At 52.0% G+C, this 23,839-nt stretch overlaps 1 protein-coding gene and 1 long non-coding RNA gene across 2 annotated transcripts in view; both read right to left on the reverse strand.

Annotated features, from left to right (window-relative positions):
* Nucleotides 1-23,839, reverse strand: part of IQSEC1 (IQ motif and Sec7 domain ArfGEF 1) — a 372,639-nt gene that overhangs the window by 338,801 nt on the left and 9,999 nt on the right. The window lies entirely within an intron of this gene.
* On the reverse strand, nucleotides 318-22,699 carry LOC116539396. Its single transcript, XR_004264028.1, has 3 exons — nucleotides 19,552-22,699; nucleotides 11,009-11,019; nucleotides 318-328 (listed from the first exon to the last, which is right to left on the reverse strand). It is a non-coding gene; the product is annotated as an uncharacterized LOC116539396 (long non-coding RNA).

Genomic DNA, 23,839 nt, shown 5'->3' on the forward strand with positions numbered 1-23,839 from the left:
CCTCGTGCCTGCGGTCAAGTCCAAGCTCATGGGAGTGTGGGTTTGGATGTCAAAACGTACCCTACAGGTTCTTAAGGTTGCCTTGGAGTCACTACGTTTGGGGGCTCTCCCGTCCATCTACCCTCCAAAGGCTGCAAAGCTGGGTTCTGAAACCTCCCAGACCGCAGGAAGGGCGAGCTCTGGGCTTGGAAACCTGGGCTCTTTCCAAGTGGTCAGACCCCCATCATGTCCCCAAGGCTGTTGGAAATCCAGCATCTGCGTGGGTTCAGGAGGAAGCTGGGGTTTTGCCCTTTGTCTTCCTCACAGACAGTTCCGGCCACACCACTGCCTCTCAACAAAGAAGGCATCTTTCAGCTGGCGTTTGAGGCTTCCCAAGCTCTGGCCTTCCTGGCCTCATCCCCCATCCCACCTTCCCCCTGACTCCCACCTGTGCCCAGATCCTGTGAAAACTAGAGTCCCTCTGGTTTCCAGTCAGGCTCACCCTCAAAACCTGCCCCCAGTTTCCCCTGGGAGTAGGTAGAATAGTCACCCCTTCCTTGGCTCTGATCCTCTCCCACTCCAAGGCCTGTCTGTACCATCCCCTTCCCCAGGAGGCCATTCCTGGCAGCTCCAAATCACATACACAGTCCTGCTCCCTCGGCACCCTTTGTGACTCCTGGAATGAAAGTAGTCCCCTTAGAGATCATGCGAAGGTTAAATAAAGTGCTGTAAGTAAAAATCTAGAGATAGCCCCTGGTGTGGCTCACACTTATTGAGCGTGTGGTACAGACCAGGCTACTTTTATTGTATGCATGTTATAGATGAGGAAACTGGAGTGCAGAGAGGCTATGTCACCTGCCAAAGGTTACACAGCTGCACAGAGAGGCTAAGTCACCTGCCAGAGGTCACACAGCTGCACAGAGAGGTTAAGTCCCCTGCCAGAGGTCATACAGCTGCACAGAGAGATTGGGTAACTTGCCTGGGGCCACACAGCTGCACAGACAGGTTAAGTCACTTGCCTAATGTCAGAATTGGTCAGTGCAGAGCTGGGTTGGACCCAGGCACTCTCACCCCAGTTCATGGTCGTGATCCCATTTCCCCTCTGACTCACACTGTGGCCAGAGTCTGTCTCTCATCACTGGAACTCACTGTTGGGTCTCAACTCTACCTCACAAAGGGTGGGACTTTGATGTGCAGTTATAGAAAAGAAGGAAACTTCCTTTGGGGGAAATTCTTATGGCTTCAAATGCTTTCACTGAAGAGAGTTTATTCTATTTCCATCCCTCAGTCATGCTCATCGGCTTCTGTTCCCTTACTTCAGTCACATTCTGAGCCAGTAGGAAGCTGTGACGGAGTCTGCCAGTCTTGGGCCTGAAGCCTAGCTGTTGCTATGTGACCCTAAGCAAACCACTCCATCTCTCTGGGGCTTGGTCTCCTCTTCTGAAAAACCAGGTGGGAGAGGCTGGGTCAAGGGGAGTGTAAGGTGAGACGGATAAGGCACGAGCACAGGAGTGGCTGTGAGGAAGCAGAGGAGGAGGACACCCACGAGCAGACGCTGCGGCCGTCATCCTCTTGGGGCAGGACTGATGCCAGGAACTCAGCCATGTGAAGACCCCCACAGGTTTCCATGGCAACTTTGCCACTATCAGGTGGATGCCCAAGGGCTGGCGGTTAGCCTCCCTGGGCTCAGTTTCCCCACCTGTGAGGTGAGGGCCCGTGAGCTCCATTGCTGCCTGTGCAGCTGAGGTTCTACGATTTTGCCTTTGACGTGGAGCCGTCTTATTTTTGTGGCTGCCGTGGTGACTGTTTCACAGCACGGCTCCACATTGCCGTGAGCAGGACACAGGTATGACATCTCCTTCTTAGCCTTTCTAGGGCCTGTCACGTCTTTCAGGGGACACAGCAAACAGTAAAACTCTGCAAACTCAACGAAGACCAGCTGGGTTTGAACCAGCCACGCAGGGGAACCTCCAGGGGTGGTGGGAACAAAAAGGGCGAGATAGCTGAGGCTTAGCAGCACACAGAGGAAGCGCCGGCCCCGTGTGGGACGACAGAGGCTAGGACAAACGCAGGGGCCTGGTGTGACAGCACGGGAACAGCAGTGCCACAGCGTTGTCTAATGGACAGTTGTCATCGAGTCCTGTCGGCCCCACTTCCTTGTTTTTTTTGAGGCGGACTCTCGTTCTGTCGCCCAGGCTGGAGTGCAGTGGCTCGATCTCGGCTCACTGCAACCTCTGCCCCCACCACCCTCCACGCCCTGGTTCAAGTGATTCTCCTGCCTCAGTCTCTGAGTAGCTGGGATTACAGTCATCTGCCACCTCACCCGGGTAATTTATTTATTTATTTTTTAGTACAGACAAGTTTGCCCATGTTGGCCAGGCTGGTTTCAAATTCCTGACCTCAGGTGATCTGCCTACCTCAGCCTCCCAAAATGCTGGGACTACAGAGCCACCGCACCTGGCTGGCCCCACTTTCAAGGGATGTTCAGAACCTAGCCCTTCCCTCCACCTCTGCTGCCACTCTTCTGGTCCCACCTCTGTCATCACTTGCCTGGACTGTTGCAGTGGCCTCTCTGGGCTCCCTTCCTGCACCCATATGCCTGAGTCCCTGGCCCACACACCAACTAGAGGACTCCAGGTTCCTATCACTCATCCTCTGCCAGAAGAGGCTCCCTGCTGGGGAGAAAGGCAGATTCCTCCAGGGCCCTGTGTGAACTCCTGCTCCCTTGAACTCTGAGCTCTCACCTCTTCTTACCCTCCCCAGCTTCCCCTAAGCCACACCAGCCTCCCTGTCATTTCCCAATGTGCCAGGCACCTGCCGGCCTCAGGCCTTTACACTGGCTGAGCCCCCGGGCAGGACCAGCTCTTCCAGGATGCGCACACGGCTCACTCGCTCGCTTCCTCCAGGCCTCTGCCTTCCCTCTAACACACCAACACCACCCACCGACCCCAGCCCCGTCTTTCTCCTAAGCACATTTCCAATCGAACACATTCGACATATGATCTCTATTTACCATCATATTGTCTGGCTTTCCTCACTGAAATGGGAACGCTGAAAACAGGAATTTTCTTGTTTTGTGCACTGTGGTAACTGGTCAGCCACTGGAACAGGGCCGGCACATGGGAAGCTCAATAAATATTTCTTGAATACGTGAATGAATCGTGTTTGCTGAAAGAACCTTCACACTCAGGGATACTTTAAGTATTGCTGCAATTCCTGGCCAGCAAGATGCAGTGGAAAACCTTGAGAAGAGGACCCAGAAGGAAACCACAATGTTTACACACCAGCATCCAAAAGACTGAAATATGCCAGCTCAGAGCTGGAGCCCGGCCAAGGAGGACAAAGGTCCTGACAAGGACTGCACCATGCAGAGGTCACTGCCCCTACCTGGGGTACGAGACTGACTATAGGCAATTCAAAAATATTCTGATGAGACAGTCAATGTGCCAAAGAAGCTTCCTGACAGGAGGGAGTGAGCCAAGGCAGCCTAGCCAACTAGGAGGGTTGAGTGACAACCACAGATCCATGCCAGAATTAGAGGCCTGGCAGGAGGTTTCACAAAGGCACCTCCCGGGTGCTGAGTGCTAAGACCACAAAGCCAAAAAAATGAGGTTTCTGACCTCATGTAGCTCAAAGCTTAATAAGGACAACAGCAGCAGCAGAGTAAGTCCAGTGCTCGCTATGCACCACATAGTAATTTTTCCCCAATTTTTTATTGTGGTAAAATACACACAACACAAAATGTATCATCTTAGTCATTTTCAGGTGTCCAGTTCAGCGGATTAAGTACCTTCACAGTGCTGTGCAACCATCACCACATCCATCTCCAGGACTTTTTCATCCTCTCAAATTGAAGCTCTGTCCCCACTAAACATGAACTTGCCCATCCCCCTCCCCTCAGCCCCTGGCATCCACCCTTCTGCTCTCTGTCTATGAATGTGGCTACTCCAGATCACCTTATAAGGGGATCATATGGATCTGCCCTTTTGTGGGCAGTTTGTGTCGTCTGGCACCTGCCCCGGAGGTTCCTCCACATTGCAGCACGTGTCGGAAGGTCCTTCCTTTTCAAGGCTGGACCATCTTCCACTGCATGCACAGACCACAGTTTGTGAATCTGCTTATCCGTGGTTGGGCCCTAGGGTTGCTTGCATCTTCTGGCTGCTGTAAATAACGCTGCTATGAATGTGGGTGTATCTCTCCCACACCCTGCTTTCAATTCTTTTGGGCGTGTGCCCACACATGGGATTGCGGGATCCAATGGTGAGTCTACGGTAATTTTTTAGGAACCACCACAGTGTTTCCACAGTGGCTGCGCCATTTACATTCCCACCAACAGTACACAAGGGTTCCGATTTCTCCACATTTTCGCCAACAGACTTCTTATTATTTATGTTTTTGATAGTAACCATCCTGGTGGGTGTGAGGTTGCATCTTATTGTGGCTTTGACTGGATTTCCCCTGATGATGTCGAGAAGGACAAGAAAGTCTTTAAAGTGCTTTGAAAATATTGACTCACATAAGCCCCCAACAACCCTATGGGATAGACACCACTGTTATCCCCATGTTACAGATTTAATGTCTCACTGAGGCAGAGAGAGGGTTAGTAACTTGCCATAAGGTACAGAGGCTAATACCATGGGTGCAGAGCCGGGATTTGAACTCAGAGTGTCAGACTCCACACTGAGTGTAAGAGTGGCCAGAGAAGGGGCGTGGCGCCCCCAGTCAGCAGGTTCCTCCCCAGAAGCAATCATCCCCTGAGGCCGCTCAGCGAGATGGCGGCTGCTGAATGGTGCGGTGACGCTGGGTGGGGTCGGAAGAGCTCACGCCAAGGCTGAACGAAGCTTGGGTGATACTGCGCTTTCAACGCATTTCCCTGCTGCCACAGAGAAAACTACACTCAACTCCATTTTCCTAAAAATCCCATGCATCAAAATATTAGATAAGGAGCAGTCGGCATTTGATTTCTAAAAGGCAAAATATGAGTGCACACAAGGGCGCTGAGCGTGATGATTCTCTTAAGCAACTCTATTTTTAAAGTATCAACAGCCTCATTTTCTGGGGAGATTACTGCATGTAGGAGGAGCTCGGCTGTGCAACAAAAGCTAAATTAGGGAGCACAAAAGGCCGGGGTTTTATCTGATGAAGAGGTAACCCAGCACCCGTGCTTTTCCAAGTGCCTCGGTGGTTATGTCAAATGGCTCTGATACCAAGGGCCCCCTGGAAGCAGAACCCCATTAAGACGGGGCGTAGAACACAGGCCACTGACGGAAGCTGCATTTCCACCACTGGCAAGAGCTGCACACGCCTGACTGGGGCCCCAGCTTCCAACCAACAGGTGATGCGCCGCTCAGGCAGCGGCCCCTCCACATAACCAGAAGCCCTGCCTCCACTGCCGCATCTGAGGACAGAGGGCACTTCGGGCCAGCAGTCGGCCATCAGGTCAACCTGGAGGTCCTGCCTGGCATCACCGCGCTGCCTTCTGATCTCACTTTGGCTTTATCCCTTTGTTTTCTGACCCAAATGAGATGCTCCACCCATAGCAGCATGCAGCCTGGCCGTGGAGTGATTGTAGACTGAGCAAACATGAACTGAGCCCACGCTCCATGGCTGGGCCATGCCCTGGAGAGGCACCAGGGTCCTGAGGCCTCGCTGGCCAGGAGGTGACCAGGCTAGACATGGAGGGCTGATGGCAGTGCCACAAGGGCACCATGAACACACTCTGCCTATCAGGCCCCATGTCCACCACTCTTCCCTACTCCACTCACCTCCAGCTGGAGACCAGGAAGGCCAAGATGTGCCTGAAACAGTTCTGAGCAGAGGTCAGGACAAACCCCTCTGCACAAAGGTGTTAGTAAGGGATAAACTGCAAAGAGCAAAAGGGCAGGAGGCGAGGTTTCGTCACAGCCAGCACCGGCTTCAGGAAAGCCAGCTCAAGCCCCCTTTGGTGAGAGGCTCTGGCATCCAAGTAAAGCCCAAGCCGCAGGCAAACGCTTTCAACGACACAGCTCCCTGGTGGCTCCTACTTATTTTCCTCCCTCCTCCTCCATGGACTCAAGTCCAGGTTCTGTCACTCTACTGCCCAGCATGCAGCAGGTGGCAGAGCTCTGCACTGGAGGGCTCTCCTCGGCTCAGCTGGGAATCCTGGACAGACCCACCTATCCCCAGGTTAGAGATGAGGAAACCGAGGCCCAGGGCTGCCCGGCTTTCCCAGGCCTCAAAGTTAGCCACCTGTGCCCTCAGGCCTCCATGGGTCTCCATGCATCCACACAGCCTTCCTGTTTTCTCAGCATCCTGACATAGCGCCACATCCAACAAGCCACATCCACACCGCCCTCACCCAGCCTCCCTTGACAATCAGAGCGGACGCACTGGCAGGAACATCTGGAAGGGCCAACCTCCACATCAGGCAGCTCTAGAAGCTGCTTTTGTGTTAATTCAAGACTAATTTTCTGGTACCCAAGAAGGAACCAGGAGCAGGTTCTTTTCTTTCCCAACCAGATGGGCTTTAACAGAGAACACACGTGGCTGGCTGCCCCCCAGCACCCCAGCCCAAGGGAAGGGAGACACTGTCTCTCTCCCCTGGAAGAGGCAGACTGGACTCTGGGCTTCAGTGCTGCAGCCAGGGGTTCCTGAGGATGGCTCTGCTTTGTGAGACGGAGATCTGTCAGCTGATCCTGCAGACACCTGAGGGGCCCTCTCCAACCTGGAGCAACAGGTGTATCGCTGTGGCTGGGGTTGGGATTCCCACGCCCAGGGCCTCTGCCTGTACCGAAATAGTAGAATATGTGCCCAGATTCAAAGGACTACATCAACCCATTCTCAGTCTGTGGTTAACTCAAGGCCAAACACTTCAACTAACACAGGAGAAAGTCTTGTATAATACAAAGGGGCAAAGAGCAGGAGGATCTGACAGTGAGGAGGGGGCCCTTCTTGGTGATGGAAAAGGCTTTACAGTGTTTTGTTCTGTTTTTAGAGACAAGGTCTTGCTCTGTCACCCAGGCTGGAGACAGTGGCGGGATGATGGTTCACTGCAGCCTTGCCTTCTACTTCCTGGGCTCAAGCGATCCTCCCACCTCAGCCTCCCAAGTAACTGGGAGTACGGGAAGGAGCTGCTGTAATCTGTAATCAGCTGGCCTTACAGTGTTTGAATGATTGATTTGCTCCCCAAAGTGGGGTGTCTGGTTTTCCAACTAGCTTCAAACTCTTAAACCAGGGGTTCCAGCTCAGGGGCAATTCAAACCCAGTGGGCGATGTTCGGAGATATTTTGTGTTGTCACAGCTGGGGCACTGGGGAAGGGACGTTACTGGGTCTGATGGCCTTTGGATCCTACAATGCACAGGGCAGGCCCCACCACAAAGAGTGAAGTGGTCCAAGCTGTCAGGGGTCCCAAGACTGAGAAACTCCAAATGAGTGGCTCCTTTAAGGCACTACTTAAGATAATAAATAATGTACATGATGGAATGGGTACACTGTTTCTGTCTGGGATGCTGAGTTCTAGAGGCGGATAGTGGTGAGGGCCGCACACTGAGTGTCAGGTGCACTGTCCGTGACGTGTTCCCACATTCTCCCGTACACAGCACCACGCAGAGTGAATGTGCACTTCAAGTGGCTAAAATAAACATTTTGTGTTATTGATCTTTTAACCATAAAAAATCTATGATGCATCAGATATAATGATATCACAAACAATGATATGTAATTACATAATTTTAATTATTTCACAAAGTTGCTTGTTCAGCAAGTACCAACTGCAGTTATCACCCACGGCAGCAGCCCCATCCTTACCCCCATCTGCCTGGTGAGCAAGCTGAATGGAGGGCAACCCAGTGGACTTGCTCAGGGCGCCTGGGGAAGGGAGCCCCCGGGGTGGGCAGCTAGGTTCCTAAGAGCCGCGCCTCCCGAGCTGACCTCACCAACCCCACCAACCCCAAGGCAGCCTTCAGGATATCTCACTCAGCAAAGGTCACTGAGCAAGCGCTGGGGATGCAGAAGGGACCAGGCGGACAGAAACCCTGGCTTCTGGGAGCCCAGGCCATGGTGGGAAGACAGAAAGTGGACCACGGATAAAACCAAAAGGACAAACTGGAGGACCCGTCAGGTGGCAAGCGCCATGGAGAGACGCAAAGCACAAGAAGGGGAGAGGGACCAGCCGGAGAGCAGAGGGAGAGCCCCACCCATCCCAGGGAGAGGGTACCGCGCCAGCAGCCAGCAGCCCCTATCTTCCCCTGCTCCCCAATCCAAAAACAGGCCTGGAGCTCTGCCCCAGATCCCAGTCAACCTGCTGTGTGTTCACAGGCAAGCTGCTTAACCTCTCTGTGCCCAGTTTTCCCTTTTGTGAAAAAGAAAAGATAAAACCTACCTCTGGTGCTGCCACGAGGATTAGGGAGGCGTCGAGTGTAAACGGCTCAACACCCTGCCAGGCACACCGTGAGGGCCAGGGAGGGCAGCACTTCAGTCCAATCAAGAAAACAAGGGGGCCGGGCGCGGTGGCTCAAGCCTGTAATCCCAGCACTTTGGGAGGCCGAGGCGGGTGGATCACGAGGTCAAGAGATCGAGACCATCCTGGTCAACATGGTGAAACCCCGTCTCTACTAAAACTACAAAACATTAGCTGGGCATGGTGGTGCGTGCCTGTAATCCCAGCTACTCAGGAGGCTGAGGCAGGAGAATTGCCTGAACCCGGGAGGCGGAGGTTGCGGTGAGCCGAGATCGCGCCATTGCACTCCAGCCTGGGTAACATGAGTGAAACTCCGTCTCAAAAAAAAAAAAAAAAAAAGAAAAGAAAACAAGGAAGCCAGGATGGCACAGAGGCACACTCCCCAGCTTGGGGGCCTCAGGACAAACATTGCCAAGTGTCTATTCTCATGGGCATGATTTCACATGTAACCGCCCGGAGGAGCTTCCCCGGTGCGTGCATATGAGACAGACAGACAGATATTCTCCAGAAGACATAACATTCCAGCCAGGCAAGACATTCCCAAGGACACCCCAGCTTCTCAGCCCACACTGAGCCCCATGCTGCGCATCCCACATTTGGTGACCTCACTAGGCTCCCTCACAAGGCCTCCCTTAGCTGAGCTGAGCACATCAGCGTCACCCCCCAACTGGACTAACCTTGGCTGGAGCTCACTGCACTCCCCCAGCCCTTCCTTCTCCCACCTGATGCAGTCCAGGAAGCCTCAGGGGGACTCAGGACACCTTCCTCGTTTGAGCTAACTTGAGACCGCCTGGTTTGGGTGGGGCTCCGCACCCCGCAGCTGGTCTGAGAAACGGGGTGGGGCACTAGAGCCTGCGAAATCCTTTGAACCCAGAGCCCCTTAAAGGGGTCCAAAATCTAGAAGCCCAGGAATTAAAAATGGCACAGCCGCTTTGGAAGGCAGTTTGGCAGCTTCTTAGAAAACTAAATACGCCCCTGCCACACGGCCCAGCAATCACGCTCTTTGCTGTTTACTTAAGGGAGCTGAAAACGTATGTCCACATAAAAACCTACACATGGGTGTTTATAGCAGCTTCACTCATGACTGTCAAAACTTAGACACAGTTAAGACGTCCCTCAGCAGGTGAATGGATAAACTGTGCTACATCCAGACAATGGAATATTATTCAGTGCTAAAAAGAAACGCGCTATCCATGGAAAGCCATGGGAGGAGCTTCAGTGGATATGACTAAGTGAAAGAAGGTGATCCTGCAGGAGAGAGGGATGAACCAGCAGAGCACAGAGGAATTTGGGGGGGGGCAGGGACAGGGCACTGCTCTGTGTGATGCTACAATGGCAGAACAAGCACGTGGTGAACTATGAACTATGGGTAATAACGATGTGGCCATGTGGGTTCATCAATCGCAGCAGATGCGCCACACTCACGCAAGATAATAACGGGGGGAATAGGGACAGCAGGGGCACGGGAACTCGCCGTACTTACTGCTCAATTTTTCTGTAAACCTAAAGTGCTCTAAAAAGTAAAGACTATTAAACAAACAGCAGGGCCGGGCGCGGTGGCTCAAGCCTGTAATCCCAGCACTTTGGGAGGCCAAGGCGGGTGGATCACGAGGTCAAGAGATCGAGACCATCCTGGTTAACATGGTGAAACCCCGTTTCTACTAAAAATACAAAAATTAGTTGGGCATGGTGGCGCGTGCCTGTAGTCCCAGCTGCTCGGGAGGCTGAGGCAGGAGAATTGCCTGAACCCAGGAGGCGGAGGTTGCGGTGAGCCAAGATCGCGCCATTGCACTCCAGCCTGGGTAACAAGAGAGAAACTCTGTCTCAAAAAAAAAAAAAAAAAAACAGCAACAACAACAAAAACCTTTTAAAAAAATCTAGAACTCAGGGTCAGGTGTGGTGGCTCACACCTGCAACCCCACCATTTTGGAAGGCCGAGATGGGAGGATCACTTGAGCCTAGGAGTTCCAGACCAGACTGGGGCAACATTTAGTGAGATCCCATTTCTACAAAATATTTTTTTTTAAATTAGATGGTGGTATGTGCCTATAGTGCCAGCTACTCAGGAGGCTAAGGCGGGAGGATCACTTGAGCCCAGGGGGTCAAGGCTGCAGTGACCTATGTTTGTGTCACTGCACTCCAGCCTGGGCAACAGAGTGAGATCCTGTCTCTAAAATGAAGATTAATTAATTAATTAAATAAATATAAAAATAAATCTAGAACCCAGGGAAGATAACAGAACACGGTAGGTGAGGAGCACAACCAGCAGGGAAAGCGGCCTCGCACAGAGCGAATCACAGCCACTAGCCCCTCCCCACCCCACAGGGGCTGGCACCACCACCCTCCAGGAACCTAGGGAGCCCTGGGATTCCATAGCATCACCCACTCCACCTGGAGTCTGGCAGCTGTTGGCTCACAATGGCCCCCAAGTCTGGGCTCTGCCACCTCCACCCCCTTCCCTGGCCCAAGACCCCATCATCTTTCCCCTGGGCCTTGGCACAGCCCCTACCTCCCCCCACAGCCACTGTGGGCCACACTGCTCTACCTCCACCACCCTTTGCACGCAGGCCCTGGGACAGGACAGTTTCTACTGGAGCAGGACCTGGACAAGAGGGAGTGCTCCGCAAATAGTTGGTGGATTTTCTAATGAATGAACAAACCCACAATTCACTGCACAGATGTTATCATCTGTATTCTCTAAATGGGGAAACCAAGGCACAGCCCAAGGTCACCAAGCCTGTGAGCATCGTCAGGAGAACTGACTGCTGGCCTGCGCTAAGCACAGTGCCATGTTCTCCCCTGCGCCCCGTGAAGCCAGTGGCGGGTGAGATGGCACTGTCATCGCAGGCCACGCCCTCCTTTCCAGAGGCCCAGTCTCCAAATCAAGGAAGTACAGCTGACTCCCCAAGGCCTTCGGAGGCGGGCTGATGGATGGAGTGTTTAAGCCATAACTGTTTTCACTAAGTGTTCATTAACTTAAAGATTGCAGAAGACCCGTTAGGCCGTTCCATTGTCATTCAAAACCAGCAGCTCCACAACCACCTCCTCAGTCCATGGGGTCTCCCACACACCTCCTTTCTTCTCGCCCTCCCGTGGGAGCCTCCAAAGCTCACCTCTACCCACTGCCACCGCTGGTTATCTAGATGCCATGAGGGGATGCTAGCCGTGCAGCCAATGCCATCCAAGAAAAGGTCAATGGGGCCTGCTTGCTGTGGTGCTCATTGGGAGAAGTTTCTGCATATACAATTATTAATGACTTTATTTATATACCAATATTTAGTTCTGCTTGCAATTAAGCAGATCTGCTTTCAAAATATGACTAATTAGAACAGTCAAGCTGGCAGGGAGACTTCTGCAAGGAATCACATCGTTCTAGCAAAAGTTGCGCCTGCCAGAGGCAAAACCAGGTGCTGGATCCCAGGAAACAGCCTTGGCTATCCAGGTCTGGAGAAGGTGCCTAGCAGGGCTGGAGGAAGAGGGGAAGGAGGAAGAGAAGACAGAGTAGTGGGAGACAGAAAAGAGGTGAAAGCGGGGAGGAGGAGGAGAAGAGGGTAGAAGGAAGGAAAGTTGCACCCTCAAGCCCAGAGGCCTAATTTGTATGATACTAGTTAATGACATTCTCTGGCCTGACATTTGCTGCTGGAACATTTGCTGCTGGACATTTGCTGCTTCCAACATTTCTGGTTGGAAGCCAACCAGAAAGGTACAGGGCTGCCTAATTCCAGGTCGACATTTCGAAGGCAGCCAGAGAAGAGGCACCTACGCAGTGATGCAGAAACACAGATATACACGACGGGCTGATGTGCGACACTCGCATCCCTTCCCGAATGGCTCTGTCCTCACGAAACTCCGCTGAGTTCTGTCCAGTAGGGGCATGATTTTCTCATCTTTAACTGAGTGACAATTTTTGGTCAAAACAGGTGCATCTGGCAAAGGCAGCCAAAGCCCATGTTCCTAAGGGGATCTGCGCAAGTCCCAGTGTCCCAGGCTGCCTGAGACGCAGCGACCCCGCTGGTGCCTGAGTCTACCATCAAGGGCTGACGCTCCGCTGCCTCTTCCGACTCCAGCTCTGTACCAGGCACTGTGCAGGGACTGAGGACACAGAGACCACGACAGCCCAGAAGCTCACCTTGGCACTGGCCCCACGGTCCTCCTGGCGGGGTGCACGGAGTGTGGAAGGAGAAAGCCACATTGCCCTGGGACCCGGGGGACAGGCCCAGCCCAGGGTTTTGAGATTTTGAAAGCTTTGCGGGTTTGAAGGAAGAGAATGGTGAAGGGGGTCCTCTGTGCTGAGCAACACATGTGGTGGGGTGAGGAGTCCCCAGTGCTGGGCAGTGCCGAGGCCACCCAGCCCTCACAGCAGAGGCTGCGGTGAGAGGTGTGGGGACTGTGGATGGCCAAGGTCTTTCCTAACCAGCGGCCTCAAGCTGCACCCATCCCTCTCTCCCTGCCTCCTACCCTATTTGATCTTCCTGTATGGTACCCACTCAACAGTCCAATCCACACCGAGCTCCCCTGCCCATCTCTTTGTGGCCAGGCTGCTCACTGGAGTGGAGGCCTGGACAGGGCCCAGGCCACGCACAGAGCCAGGCAGTCAGAACACCCAAGCGTGGGCTGTGTGCGTAAGGCGGTGAGAAAGGAAGATTTCAAACCTATCTGCAGCCCACGGGAGGCCTAATCTCAAAGCCCCCCGGGGCCCAGCAGGACCCTGAGGGAGGGAAGCTGGGGACTTTCCCACAGGGAGGGAAGCTGGGGTCCTCTCACAGAGGGGTCCTCCTGAGGCAGGCAGGGCATTGCTTTGTTTTCAAGGCAAGCTGGAAGTCTCAGGTTTTATGTAAAATCATTGGATTTGTAAATATTGGCAACTAATTCAAGTTGGTTAAGCAGATGATCTATCAGCTGGGTGTGGCCCAAGGAACCCAGTTTGCCAACTCAGAGGGAAGGGAGAGTGAGGGACAGATTTTTCAGAGGAGAGGGCATGGCACTTGATTTGTATATAGAAAGATCAGCCTGACTAGCTATAGCAGACACTGGGGAGGCCACCCAGGCCCCCTCCAGGACTCTGTCCCCTGTCCCTGCCTGCCAGGAGTGCTGCTGAGGGCTCCCAGCTGAGTCCCACTTGGGGACTATCCTTGCCCAAGGTCACACCTCCTCCCCCAGGGGCTACACACAATGTCCTATCGATGTGGAGGGACAAAGGGCAGTGCCCTGGCCTTGATTAGGGACACAGCATTCCCAGCTCCAGAGCTCTGGTGGCACTGGCTATAGGAGGCCTCTGTGGAGAACACGCCATGCCCCGATGCCCCCTCTACCCATCCAGCCCCTCGCATGAGTGTTGTGCCCAAGAGCCTCCTGTGAATCCCCTTCCAAACAAATCCCATCTTAGAGCTGTTCCCAGGGAGCTCAACCCAAGACAGCAAGCAAAGCCCCAAGTCTCCAGAATCATGTCCCCTGCCCTCTGCTCCCATCCGCCTCATCCCCCACCCCCATCATCACATGTGCTGCAAGGAGCTGGTGACCAATCTGTCCCCTGAGCTCCAAGGACAGAGCCAGGGATGCATGGTCCCCGAGAGCTTACAGAGCGGAAGCCTCATCCCAAAGTTCCCAATAAATCTCCCCTTGACAATGTACCCGTGAAATTCACAAAGCTCAGTGCCTTCCATAATTTACGGCACTCACAGCTACAAGCCTTGTTAGGCATGACCCTGGGTGGCTGCGTCCGTGGCAGGTGAGCCAGAAGCCAGCGTAAAAATGCCATGCTCTGGGATTTTATGGATTTGTAAAATATCTGCCCAGTTTTTTCTTAGGCAACTTTCATAAATCAGTGCACTTGACATCTTGGGAAAATCAGCAGCTCCTGTAAGAGCGTGAAGCCATGTTTGCACTCACCGCTGCAAACTCAGGCAGCAGGAACAAGCACCTTTTCATGTGGCCGTAAAGCCAGACTTGGAGCAGGCTAGCTCCCTGGAGGGCTGGACGCTCAGGAGCCATGAGGCCCCTGGACCTGAGCCACACTTCCTCAGGTGACCAGGTGAGTCCTGAGAGGACAATAACAGCCATAGTAACAATGGACCACATATTATGCACTGGAGTCTGTGTGCTCAACACTTTCATGTCTCCAACCTAAGCAGGATGAAGACCTTGTCTCAAAAATAAATAAACACATACATAATGAAAACTGTTCTCAAAAAAAGGAAGTGAAGGAGCAAGCCTGTCCCTGTCCCTCTTGGGGTAGGAGCCGGCACACTGGAGGAGCCTGTGGCTACCCTGAAACCATTCCTGTCTTTGCCCATCATTTCTCTGCCCCAGTTTTCTGTTGTGTAAAATGCAGATAGGAACAACTGCCTTGGGGGTTAACCGGGGACGGAGTTCATAGACCTAGAAGGACCTGGCACATCACCCCCAGCACCCAGCAAACACAGTTCCAGGTATGTTCTCCTAGAAGAACTGAAAGCAGGGTCTTGAAGAGGGATTGGCACACCCCATGAGCATGGCTTCATTCACAATGGCCAAAAGGTGGAAACGCCCAAGTGTGCGGCGACAGGTGACTGCATAGACAAATGTGGTCTGTCTACATGATGGAAGATTACTCGGTCTTGAAAAGGAAGGAAATCTGACCCATGCTGGAACACGGGTGAACCATGAGGACACTGTGCTGAGTGAATAAGCCACTTACAACAGGACAAATATTGCAGGCTTCTCCTTGTGTGCAGTCCCTAGAGCAGTCAAGTTCACAGACACAGAAAGGGGCTGGGGGAGGGGCACTGGAGTTAGGGTTTAATGGGAGCAGAGTTTCAGTGTGGGAGGATGCTGAGTTCTGGAGCTGGGTGGTGAACGCGGTTACACAACAATGTGAAGGTTCCCAGCACTTTGGGAGGCCAAGGTGGACAGATCACTTGAGGCCAGGAGTTCGAGACCAGTTTGGTCAACATGGTGAAACCTTGTCTCTAATTAAAAAAACAAACAGGAATTAGCAGAGTGTAGGGGCACATGCATGCAGTCCCATCCCAGCTACTTGGGAGGCTGAGGCATGAGAATCGCTTGAGCCTGGAAGGCAGAGGTTGCATTGAGCCAAGATCGTGCCACCACGCTTCAGCCTCCGTGATGGAGCGAGACCCTCTCTCAAACAAAGCAAAACAAAACAAAACGCCAATGTGAATGCACTTAATGCCACTAAACTACACACTTAAAAATGGTGAAAAGGTGAATTTTATGTTATGTGCATTTATCACTATTTTTAAGAATAAAATAACCCTCCTTTGGGAAAGAAAGGATACTTTTTTTTAAGTAGGTGCTCACCCAGTGACCTGTCCCTGCCAGCCACCCCGTTGCCCTAAGGCTAGAGTGGGGCCTGGAGCACAGGGCTGGTTGCACACTTGCTGGTGACTCGGCCAGGCTCTCTGTCCCTCTGAGCCACAAGTCATCAACAAGAAAGTCTCCCGGTCCAGCCAGTCTCTGGATTTGTGTCCTTGTCCCTGCGCCTATCTGCCTGGGAGGCCAACGTGCACAAACCAGTACCATGAAGGCTTTGCACAGAATCATCGAGATCAAAAGATTTGCTGGAGTGGATATAAATAGCCCCCAAGCTCCTGGCCTGGGCTTCTGAGCTGGGCAGTGCCAGCCAGGCCACTCGCCCTAGCCAGCCTGGCTGGAAAGTCCCCTTCCCTGGAGTGGCCGCTCCTCCAAGCGCAGCCTCCTGTGTTCTGCCAGCCTCCAGTTCAGGCTTGTGTCTCCCACCTGCCTCACTGCCCATCACAACTTCTCTCCAAATTCAAATCGGTTTTCCAGTCCAGGCAGACTCACCAGGCCCTGGCCTGCTCATGGAAAGCATCTGGCTGCCGTGATACCCACCGGAGGCTAAGGATTCTAAGGAGACTAAGGGCAGTGGGACACATGCAGTAAAAACGCGGCCTGCTGCATGCTCTCCTGGGTCTCAGTCTTGTGTTTGCCTGGGTTCCTATACTAATTCTCATCAGTCTCCAAGTCAACCTGCAAGGGATATCATCTTCAAAAGGTAGCATTTTCTGACAGGTGCCCGGCACCCCTCTTCCCCTCACCCCACCTCCTTTCCTCATTCCCTCTGGCTCCCTCCCACCATGTGGCACCCCTGGGGGACTGGCTTGGCGTCTCAGGGCTCCAGCATCATTCTGCAGGTAGGCTGGCACTCAAGGCAGGCCTGGCAGGCTTGCGAAGCAAGTGAATGGGTGAATGAATCAATCACTAATTCAACAAGCAGGAGGAGGGAGGAGGAGAGGGCGGGAGGGCCAAAAGGGGCCAAACGCATACAGTCTCTGCCTCTCTAGGGGGACTGTCGCCCAATCTACTCCTTCCCTCTCAGTCTCTGGTTCTCTCTCCCCTCCTCTCTCTGTCTTCTTTCTGTTCCTCTATCCCTATCTCTCTTCCTCTCTCTGTCTCTATTTCTGCGTCTCTCCCTCTCTCTCCGTTTCTGTCTCTCTGTGTGTCTCTCTGTATCTCTGTCTCTCTGTCTGTCTCTGTGTATGTGTGTCTCTCTCTCTGCAGATGGCTGAGGGCAGACAAACAAGAAGGTGGGAGCTGCAGCCTGATGCCCCTTCTCCCCCTGGAAAGCAGAGCAGCACTATTTCCAGCCCCTGAGAAGTGGCCGGGGTCCAGAAGGTCTGGCCATGTGTCCCCCCCAACCTGTCCGAGTGAATCAAGTCTGCCTCCTCCTCGGCCCATGCAAGGCAGCCTCACTGGCCCATAGGCTCCTCCCCTGCGAGATCCTGCTGGCCCCACCACAGCTAGATGCTGCCCTAACTGTGACAAGACGCCCAGCACTCCCTAGGATCAGGACCCGGCCCTCAGCAGAGCCTCTGCCTGGGCATGGGCACCGCGTGAAGCAGCACCGGCCCTCATCCGCTAAGCAGCTCAATTCACCATCCCAATATCTGGGCCTCAGGGAGACCCACCTCCACCCCTATACCCTCAAACTCTGAGGCTTCAGGCTCCCAGAGATGAAGTACAGCCGCAAAATCACTCTCAAGATAACCTTAGGGTCATAATCAACACAGAGAGACCAAAACCAAATACATAAACACAGGCTGAAGCCCATGGTTCCTTCTCTCAGGCAGGAGTCTGGTGATGGGCAATCCAGGCTGCATGGGACAGTCCCTCCAGGTTACCAGGGTATAGGCTTCTACAGGCTCACAGCCCCCTCATCCCTGGTACAGCCACTGCCCTCACAATACAAAGTGGCAGCCTAAGCCCCAGCCATCACATCCTCATTCCAGCCAACAGAGCAAGGGTCAAAGGACACAACACTCCTTTCTCAACGTACTTTCTGGAAGTTGCACAGCATACTATTGTTTACCTCCTACTGGCTACCACAGAGTCACACAGCCACATGTAATCACCAGAGAAGGGCAGTCTTTATTCTGCTCCATGGGCATTTAAAAAAAAAAAAAAAAAAAGCCATTTTATTGCAAAAAAAAAAAAAAACGAAACCGGATACCAGGAAGTAGCTGTCTTAGCCACACACCCATCCCCATCTAGCGCAGGACTCCCGTTCACCTCCGAGACTCCTGTTGTTATTTTCCCTTTCTCTGTATCTGAAATGGTCACCACCGAGGCCCACTACGGAGCTAGCGCTTTCACACCCGTAGCACTGGCTGGGCCTTGTCTGAGGGAGGCACTCTTCTTGTACCCATTTTCCTGGTGAGGAAACACTCCCCCGCAGCTCAGAGTGGAGCCAGTATCCAAACCCAGACTGCATGCACCCACCACCTCCACAATTTTGTCTTAGTCAAACTATATCAAGCAGCCTGAGACACAGCTTTCCCTGGAGGACTTGAAAGTACGGAAAATGCCCAAGGACTCAGCATGGGTCTAACTAGTCCAAACGCCAGCCTCTTACAGGGCTCAGCCTGCAGTGCAGCTGGGCTGGGGGAAGCCCACAGGCCCCTGAGCCCAGACCTGGGGCAGGGACTTTCTCATTAAGTCAGGAGGCTCAGGGAAGCCCACACAGTGTGCACAGAACAGCAGCCAGCAGCTTCCATGATGGAAACGAAGCAGCTTTTTTCAATAAAATCAAGCAAAGGAGAACTATTTAGGGAGAAATACGGAAAACTGCTGAAGCTGTCACCTTACGAAGAAACCAAAAGCCAACCCTCTCCAAGGGAGACCCTACATGCTGAATCCCCAGGGTCCCTGAAGGATAGTAAAAAAGTGGGGGCTGGGACAATTTGGGGTTCACTGTCCTTCCTAACAACCCTCCCTGCCTCCTCCAGCCCAGGTGGTCCTTCCGGCAAGCTCTTATCTCAGCCCCCAAAACAGGGGGTGCTCGAGGGGCGCATCTGCTTCCCCACCAGGCTGTGAAGTGGAGGGCAAGAATGCCCTGAGCCCCGGCTACACCCCAACTCCTGGCTGTACCCCTAACCCCTGCACACATCTGCACATAAGAGGCTCCATAACTGCTTACTCAATCGGACCTTGCTGTGGTCTGAATGTCTGTTTCCTCCCCGCAAAGTTCACGTGGTAAAATCCTCACCCCCGAGGTGATGGTATTGGGAGGCAGGGTCTCTGGGAGGCGATGTGGTCATGAGAGCAGAGCCCTCCTGGTTGGGATAAGTACTTTATGAAAGAGGCCCAGAATGCTCCTCACCTCTCCAACCACGTCAGGACAGCGAGAAGGCACCATCTATGAAACAGAAAGCACAGCCCTTGAGAGACACTGGGCCTGCTAGCACCTTGACCTTGGACTTCCCAGCCTCCAGAACCACGAGAAGTAAACGTCTATTGTTTATAAGCCACACAGTGTGGGGCATTTGTTACGGCAGCCTGCATGGCCAAGGACAGACCTAGTACCAGTTCAGTGGACATAAAAGAAACTACATTTTACAATAAAAACAATCCACACAAAGAAGAGAGGCTGACATTCTGATGATATAAAAGCCGCGTTTTCCATTCCTCTTGTTGCCTCCAACCAGAGAGGACTGAATTTTTGGCATCTGATGATTGAAAATCTGGGAAAACAGAGATTAACCAGGTCCCCCAGTCCTATGCCCTTCTGGGGCCAGAGTCAGCAAATTTCTTAAACAAGAGAGCTGTGCCCCCTCAACCAGCTCTCCTCCAGACCACCACGTCCTCTGTCAGCCTGGAGCTTTCACAATTTGGGAACCACCCTCTGCAGAGACCAAAGAGACATGGAGGCCAGGTCCTGTCACTGCCAATGCATAGCCCTGGGCAGAGCCCAAGAGCTCAGCCAGAGGAGGGCAACAGGGCCACACCAAGAGCACTGGTTTGGGAGTCCCACAGACCAGGTCCATGTCTGGCCCTTGCCACCTACTAGCTATACAACTCCAGGCAAGGGCTTCACCTCTTTGAGCCTCAGTTTTCTCATCTTCAGAATGGGGCTGCATGATTAAAAAAGGATCAGCCAGCACACAGCAGGTGCTTAAGACACACTTGCTTCAGCCCATCTCATAGAGGAGACTCTCATGCCAGGAAAGCTGCTGTCTCCTGGAGAAAGCAGTGAAGGCTCAGCTGTGGTCCAGGCCACTGCCACTAAACTTTCCAATGAGGCTCCCCTAACAGAAGGGTTGGGCAAGACCCGCCCCTCCATGAACCTGTGTCTTTATGTCCTGTGCAGATGAGACTGCACTGACATCATGAATATCCGTAAAAGGGCCCACCAAAAAGATGCTTAAGGAGGAAATTAAATAATAAGTGCAAATACAATCTCGATGTTTTTTTCCCTGCACCTCAAAGAATCGAGTCCTTCACCCCTAGGGGTGTGTGCATTCCATTCTGGAGACTCTCGTCCATGTAACAATCATCGATTCATTCAAAATATGTCACTTTAAATTTGAGCAGTTTGGTAGGAGGGCTTCCGAAGATGAGCAAGGTGTGGCTGCTGCCTGCCCCAGAGAGGGAAGATGCAAGCCCCCAGGGCCCCCAGTGGTAACCAGACAGGAAGCCTGCAGAGGGACAAGGGCTACAGGAATAAATATAGTAAACATAATGAGAAGACATTTATTCTAACACGTGTCAGCACCATGAAAGGTTCTGAGATCAGAGTCAGTCCTCAGAGGACGTGCAGGTTTCAAAAGGCAAGAACAGAGGTATGGGCCGGGTATTCCAGGCAGCGGAAACAGCATGAGGTGTGAGAACGGCAGGCATCCGGAGCAAGCTGCAGTGCAGGGGGTTGGGGCAGGCTACCAGCAGGCACTTGGCCACCGGCTCAGGGCGCCCTTGTGAGCAAGAGAGGCACTCAGGCCAATACTCCTGCCTCCAGGACGACAGCCAGGCAGGAGTGAGGCCACTTGGGTGTGCTTAGTGCCCAAGGAGAAGGTGGGACTGAGAAGGCAGCGCTCTCAGTGACTACAGCCATCCAAATCGCACTGCAGCAATGATTTTCTCTAGACCCCCTTTCCCTCTCTGGATGTTTTGGCTGCTTCACCATATGGCAGGAGTTAAAAATACAGCTCAGAGTGAGGGGGATGTGGACAAGAACGGGCAAGCATTCCTTGGGTGACTGAGCTGGGAAGTCCGGCCTACTCCCAACCCCCATTCAGGGCACAGGTCAGATCCCTGCCCAGGAAGCATCCTCAGTGCTCAAGCCAGCTCGTGGGGAGCGGGTGCTGGCCTCCTGATGAGCTGCGCTGCAGGATGAGAATGCCACAGACACAGCCACCCCTAAAAGTGATCCTCCACAGACAGGCAGGCTAAGCAGGGGCAGGACAGAGGCCAGATTCCAGGAAGAGAGAAGGGAGCTAGGCCTACCTGCGGGCAGGCCACTCTGGAACTTCTGCAGCCTTGACAGGGAGAAGTGACAGGGCCCAGTCTGAGCAAAGCAAATGTGGGAGATTAAGGACTTCTGCAAACTGTCCCTCCTTCTCCCAGGGAGGGGGGAGGCCAATTCCTCTACCCTTGAATTTGGGCTGGCCTTGTGATGTGCTTGACCATTAAGATGTGGCAGAAGTACACCTGGGACTCCAGAGGTCCAATCACAAGAAGCCTCACATCTTCCACACAGGCCTTTTAGAACATTGGCTCTGGGGCCCTAGGCCGCCAGGTTGGAGAAGCCACATGTGGATACTCTGGTGGCAGTCCCAGCTGAGTCCAGCCTCCCACACACCTCCATAAGGTGCCAGATGTATCAGTAAAATCGTTTTGGACCCTCCAGATCAGCCAACTGTGCAGATGAATACCGCCGAGTATTCCACTGAAAACATAGGGAACAGAAGAACCACCCAGCCAAGCACTGCCCAACTCTGGTCTGCAAAATGAGATATAATAAAATGGTGGTTGTTCTAAAACTAAATGTTTAATTAATTTGCTACAGGCCAACAAATAACCTTTACGGTGACTGAATGATGGATGAATTGACTTACTGATTCATTCATTCAATACATATTCATTAAAATCTACCCTGAGGCAGGATCCCTTAAAGAAATAGCAGAGTCAAATAATTCACTCTCCTGGTCCTCAGGAAGCTTCTGGGCTGGTTCCTTGGTGCCTACCCAGTTTGTGACAGGTCCACACCTGTGTTTGCCAGCTTTCTTCTCTGGGGCCTGCCACTTTCTGGGTTTCACTGTCAACATTCTCTGTCCAGATCCTGTCCCTGTCTTTATTCTCTCTGGGTGAGGATAAGGTTATGTGGGATGTTCTACCTCTAGAAGTTTTATTGTGCTCTAAAAGGTCCCCTATATACTAAAATAAACAAGGGGATTAAAATACTACACTAGAAAAATAGTTAACACAAAAGAAGGTAGTAATAGAGGAATACAGGAAGAAAAAAGATATAAGACACAAAGAATAAATGACAAAACTGTATATGTAAATCTCAACTTATCAATAATTATATTAAACGTAGATTAGACGCTCCAGTCAAAAGCAGATACTGGTAGAAGGGATAACAAACAGCATGATACAACTGTATTCTGTTTACAAGAGATTCCCTTCAGATTCAAAGACACAAATAGGTTGAAAATAAAAGGATGGAAAAAGATATATAAATAGTAACCAAAATGAGTTAAAATGACTGTCCTAAAATCAGACAAAATAAACTTTAAGACACACATTGTGACTAGGGACCGAGAAGGACATTTCATAATGATCAAAGGGACAATCCATCAAGATGACGCAACAATAATAACCATATATGCACTCAACAACAGAACCCCAAAATATATGAAGTCTTTAAATTGACAGAAATGAAGGAAGAAATTTCGAGACAATTAAAGAATAATTGGAGGCTGCATGCAGTAGCTCATGCCCATAATTCCAGAACTTTGGGAGGCCAAGGTGGAAGGATAACTTTAACACAGGAGTTCAAGACCAGCCTAGGCAACAAAGTGAGACCCCCAACTCTAAAAAAATTTAAAAAAATTAGCTGGGCATGGTGGTGCACACCGCTAGTCCCAGCCACTCATGAGGCTGATGGGGAGGATTGCTTGAACCCAGGAGTTTGAGGTTATAGTGATCTATGATTGCACCACTGCACTCCAGCCTGGATGACAGAACAGACCCTTTCTCTAAAAAGCCTATAATTAAATCAAAACAAAAATTAAATAAGAATAATAGTTGGAGACATCAATACCTCACTTTCAATAATAAACAGAGCAGGTAGGCAGACCAACAAGGAAATACAAGACATAAACAAAACTACAAACCAACTAGGCCTATCAAACATACACAGAACAGTCTACCCAGCAGCAGAAAACATTATTCTCAAGTGTACACAGAACATTCTCCAGGATAGACTGTATCTCAGTCCCTAAAACAAGTCTCAACAAATTTGAAAGGACTGAGATCACACAAAGTATGTTCTCTGAACAAAACGGACTGAACTACAAGTCCCCTAAAAATGTCTAGATGACAGCTCTGATAGGGATATGCCTGGCTGATCCTTGGTCACACCACCACCTTCCAACCACCCTTGCTTCGTTTTGCCTCTGTTCCCCCATATACACAATGGAGATAATGATACTCCCTACTTCACAGAGTATTGTAGGGCAAGTGCTTACACTAAATAGCCAGTCATCAAGGTTACTCTTATAACTCATTATCAATGGAGGGGTGGCAGCAACACCTCACATTCCATCCCTAGGTGACGGACAGTCATTCATACAATGTTACACTTTCAAGACGCCTTTGTTCCCATTATTTGATGTGGTTCATTGTAACCCCACAGGATCATCTGGTGAAAGGGAAAGTCGGTAGTGGTGAAGCCCCAGTACTAGGGCATCTGTTGAGTCCTTAATCGAGAGACTGGCTCACAGGAGGGCAAGCAGGCCAACCTACCAGTGAGGGCCAAAGGGGACGGTCAGAGTCACCTAGGTGGTGGATTTTTACATATCTTGAGGTTTAGGAACTGCTGAGCTGGGCAAAAGTAAAGCCTCACAGAAAGTAAAGACAGATGTGAGCATGTTGTGGGCTGTGGGAGGGGGATGGAACTTTCCAGA

Source organism: Sapajus apella, unplaced genomic scaffold, assembly GCF_009761245.1.
Source record: "Sapajus apella isolate SASKATOON/1434 unplaced genomic scaffold, GSC_monkey_1.0 scaffold128, whole genome shotgun sequence".
Classification (NCBI taxonomy): domain Eukaryota; kingdom Metazoa; phylum Chordata; class Mammalia; order Primates; family Cebidae; genus Sapajus; species Sapajus apella.